A 4,985-nucleotide genomic window follows, 5' to 3' on the forward strand; every position below is an offset into this window, starting at 1 on the left:
GGGTAGTCTGATATATAAAAGAGGGGGACAACGTGACGGGAGAATAATGGAATGTGTATGTGAAGATAGTGAGTAATTGAACTGCAGTCAGAAGTATTATTGACGTTCGTTGATATAGCGTTTGTTTTAGCGCGATTGTTGAAAATAAGTGTATCGTAAAGTTGTATTCGGAAAGAATAAACCAGTTTTATAAAGTAAAGAACTTGTGTCGCTAAAGTTTCGTCGGAACGAAGTTACGGAAAGTTAATTAACAAACGGAGACGTAACAGTATTATAAAAATGTAACACTAACAAGAGGGAATCCTCAATAGCCGCGGCACTTGAAATTCTTTTATGCAGGATTAAAGTAAATTAATATACGAGACCTTTGTTTCTCTCTTTTTAGTAGCTATACTTTTGTGCGCCAGCAATTCCAAACGTCGGACCCGCGTATACTCGGTTCGATTTTATTACACATCAAGATCTCTACTAGCCTACCCTCAAATTGAAATTATTTTAGGCAGGATTAGATGATATTAATCTATGAAACCTTGGGCGTGGTCAAAGACATCAATCGAAAGGGTTTGACCTCCTGAGTCCAAAACTGTAATTATATCTCAAATCGTTCAAGAGATGACGGAGGTATGAGCTAAAAGTTTGTACTTGAAAAAAATATATATAACAATAAAAAAAACACAAAGCCGTTCTTTGAGCCGCTAAACCTTGGCTAAAAACATGATTTGTATCCAGTGGCCCTTTATAATTGACTTAAAACCTAAAGTTGAATTATGAACACGTATATTTCAACATGAAAACATTTCGCCTTTCCAATATTAGCGAAAAGCTCTGCAAGTGCTATCTACGTTTGCTGTCGCCTCCCAGTAGCACAGCGGTATGTCTGCGGACTTAGAAGGCTAGAAACCGGGTTTTGATACCCATGGTGGGCAGAGCACAGAATATCCATTATGTAGCTTTGTGCTTAATTCCAAACAAACAAACAAAAAGGCAACCAGTTAACAGTACCTACCGTTAATTATTTGACTACTCTAATCGAATAGTGGTGTTTGATCGCCACTTTAACACACCTATAGACCATCTGATCCACAGCCGAGCATTTTATTCAGTAGGCCCTAATTTTAAATTCTATTAATTTCCGTATGACATAGAAATACGATGAAATAAAAACTCCACGATTCCTAAGTCAAGTAATAACTTTTTACTTAAGGAAGAGGACAGTACAGTCTTGAAAACGTTACTTAGAGTTATATAATAGATTAAAAGAACATTATCATGATACTAATATCATTTTTAATCATCATGTATATAGACAAGCAGTTTAAAATCATTAGTGTAGAAATGTGTAATTGCTCACATTCACAACGCAAAGTGAATACTCAACTTACCATATATACAACATTTTAAAATAATTCTATTTATCTAGTCTATCCTACACTTTTCTACTAAAATAGCCAGCGACGGCTACTAAGAAGTATTTGATAATAGTATTAACTGTAGAATACTCAATTTTAATTCGTTTTTACCGTGGAACTGTGGGTAGAAAATGTAGGCGAGAACGTTGAAAAATTCTAATATTTGAAGTATTTCTACATCTAAAATAAATATCTAACTAGTTAAATCTAAAAAACCTTAGGATCACATATTTTACATCTTTTAAATCTGTCAAGTTAAATAATTTTAACCTGGAGCGACTCCTTCGTAAATGTGCCTCTACGTTCATTTTTTTTTAAAATAATTTATTAAATCACGCGTTTTTCTCTAAGGACGTAAGGTGGATATTTGAAATGTTATATGACATAGAGCAATCGATTGTCATACCCCCACCCCCTTCTTTAACGTGAGTGGGCGATAATAGGCAGCAATCTGTCTTCTCCATTCCAGCTCCAATCGATTCAGATCACGTGCTCTTGGTTGTGTATTTCTCCTAGACCTGTGATAACACAATCTGCAAATGGAACCTTCCCCTGTCTGTGTGTTTCTAACCTGTGCATGTACACACTGTCTTTGGCAATTCTACCTAAGAATGCCATGTTAATGATTTATGTTTCAATCCAAAACCTTTCAACGATTTCAATACTAGTTTTATTTTCCTACAACTGTTGGTTTGAATTGTCTTATTTAAACTAATTAAAAAACAAACTAGAGAAATCTGTTCAATGAGTTTTTAGATAGGTAGTATGGGTTTTGGGAATATATATATATATTTATTATATCTCAGCCTATTCCGTATGTTAGCTTTTCTTGCATAACTTTGCTACTATAACCAGAAGTAACCACTTTTTCTGTGTTTGTATTTATGGCTAAGCTCTTAATGCTTTAACTTTAAGCCGCTGTCCCTACTTTTGATCTAGTGTCCAGAGTGAAGACAGCGAGCCAGTAGCTTTGCTAAGGTACATGACGTAGAAAGTATAATATATAAATACATAAAACGGAGGTGTCTGTGTGTACGTTTTTCTTGCCTTTATCACTTGGGGGTGGCATAAGTGGGGGTGCGGTATTCAGATCTTTCCTCTCCAGTCTATATCACTTTCCAGGGGCCTCTACGATTTCTCCATAAACGGTACTTAAGCTAGTATTAGTAAAATATAAAAATAATTTCTGTTTGTGTTTTCTTAAGTGTGTTTAAGAAAAAGGTATCAAAAAAAGACTGTCACTGAAACTATGAAACTTTGTCTGACAGAATGAAGCTACTATATAAACTTTATTTAATATATTTCACAGCGGTCTTCATTAAAGAAGTCTTTCACCTGAAAGTTGAAAAGTTATTCCAGGGGTCTCGCAGTGGGTGTAAATACCTAAATTAAAAGTTTCCATTTTCATTACAGAAGTCAGAAGATATTTATTATGCATCTTACGTTAAGAAGAGGCGATCTAAAGGATGCGTCTGTAATTCGTAATTAATTCTTATTGCATCTTTATTAATTTGATATGAAAACATTACAATACATTCAGTCGTTGTCCATGCATCTACCTTAGTATCTAACTTCTAGGTCTGGCACCAGTACTAGTAGTAATAGAACTTAGAAGTTCTACTCCAAAGCGAAGGTATTCACATTAAACATTAAATTTCCACGATTTAATTATAAAATTAAAATAATGTCATAAAAACATTTTTAATAGCAGTCTATCTAATTTTTTGCATGATTGGATTTATTCATAAAGTAAATAAAAATCTCTTTAATTTTAAATATTATTATTAGATATATGTTAAGTATTCCACGGTTTCCAACACTCGACGTAGCAAAGTAAAATCTAAAATTTAAAAAGTATATTTTAAAATTTCAAACTTTTTAAATTAAATATGCATAAAAGATACAAAAATTATAAGTACAAATAGCTACAATTCATTCCCTCGCTAGCAATCAAATTCAAAAACAGAATGAATAAAGAAGCTTTTCTTACTCTTAGTTTAACTTAAGTGAACTTACTCTAGTCTATGTCACTTCACTGAACTTCTGTCGAATGTTGTCTGCGAAGACCGTTGTTCCTAAATGGTGTCTCCAAGAGGACTTTAACTCGCTCACTCTTTCTTTTTCCAGAAAATGACACCCTGATTATTGATAAACCGGTAGCTTGAGCAAAGGTTAGTGATTATGCTTTACTTACATGACACAGTTATAACATACGTTTATTGGACAATGAAACTATAAATGACCACAATATAAATACTATAACCTTCATATTTGCACAAATATCTAAATAATTCAAAGCTAATTCACTAGTTAACGCGTTTTTTTATACTAATACTAGTAGTAGTATTAACACTTGATGTTTTAAACTTTTATTTTTAATATCTAGATTACGAGAAACCTACATGAGCTGTTGAATCTGCAATCTACAACGGTTTCTTCAGTCCTGCTTCTGCCTTTATCATGCCGATAAAAATAATTACAATAACTTAGTTTTAATACTAATAGAAAATTACGGGAACTAACGGTAACGACACCAGAGAACAGGTAGCCATCTCAGAATTGCACTACGTAAGAATACATTGCCTGCGCAGTTGACGTAGAACGCATGCCTGGTTAGTGGCGTGATAATAGCGAGGCCTTGTGGCGTGATACTGTAGCTTAGTCAAACGATTTCGGCACGTGGCGTATTCTGAAGGAAATGATATTTATAGTGCTCCTGCTCTAAGGTTCCTTATTTGTTTTTGTTTCATTTTATTTTTAAAATGTAATCTGACAGTTACGATTTATTTGCCTATTTAAAACTAGCAACCGACAATTTTGTTAGCTTGCGAAAGATTAAATAACGAGAAATGAGGAGAGGGTCACGTGATATCGGTACACTATATCTCGACCATTCAGTGCTGTGTTTCCGCGTGAGAAGAGTTTGTTTCGATATAAGGCGTGATATTTCTCATTGGTTATGGATAAAGAATAATAAAATATTTGAAATACTGTTAATTTAAGTAATGGTGTATGTAAACCTCTGCGTTCCTGCAACCAAAGAGTAATTATTCCACAGTACCAAAACAATGCGTTACAAGAGACTTGCGGTTCTGCAGTAGCCAATAGTAATAAACGAAAATGGAAACTTTGAATTAAAGTAAAATCATGTTAAAGGTATATAAAAAAAATACTATTTTCATTACGACATGCAAACTATTTGTCACTGCAAAAAAAGCCCCCCAGTGGCACAGCGGTATGTCTGCGGACTTACAACGCTAGAATCCGGGTTTCGATACCAGTGGTGGGCAGAGCACAGATAGCCCATTGTGTAGTTTTGTGCTTGATTACAAACAAACACTACAAAAAAATGCGTTGTCGTACAATAAGAAGGAATTTGGGAATTGATCCTAGGGGTTCATGGTTATCTAATTGCATTGTTCAATACGTTACATGATTTTTGTTCGTTTGTAATTAAGCATAAAGCTACACAATGGGCTATCTGTGCTCTGCCCACCACGGGTATCGAAATCCGGATTCTAGCGTTGTAAGTCCGCAGACATTCCGCTGTGCCACTGTGGGGGGGGGGCATGTTAC

General features: G+C 34.5%; 1 protein-coding gene across 1 annotated transcript in view; it reads right to left on the minus strand.

Moving 5' to 3' along the window:
- Positions 1 to 4,135, minus strand: part of LOC106467288 (stearoyl-CoA desaturase 5-like) — a 17,417-nt gene extending 13,282 nt beyond the window's left edge. The window contains exons 1-2 of the mRNA XM_013927623.2: positions 3,812 to 4,135; positions 3,426 to 3,547 (exon numbers count right to left, since the gene is read on the minus strand). The gene's annotated coding sequence lies outside the window, so the exon portion shown is untranslated. The remainder of the gene's footprint in view (positions 1 to 3,425; positions 3,548 to 3,811) is intronic.
- Between the last annotated feature and the right edge of the window lie 850 nt (positions 4,136 to 4,985).

This window comes from Limulus polyphemus, unplaced genomic scaffold (genome assembly GCF_000517525.1).
Source record: "Limulus polyphemus unplaced genomic scaffold, Limulus_polyphemus-2.1.2 Scaffold2555, whole genome shotgun sequence".
Taxonomy (NCBI): Eukaryota; Metazoa; Arthropoda; class Merostomata; order Xiphosura; family Limulidae; genus Limulus; species Limulus polyphemus.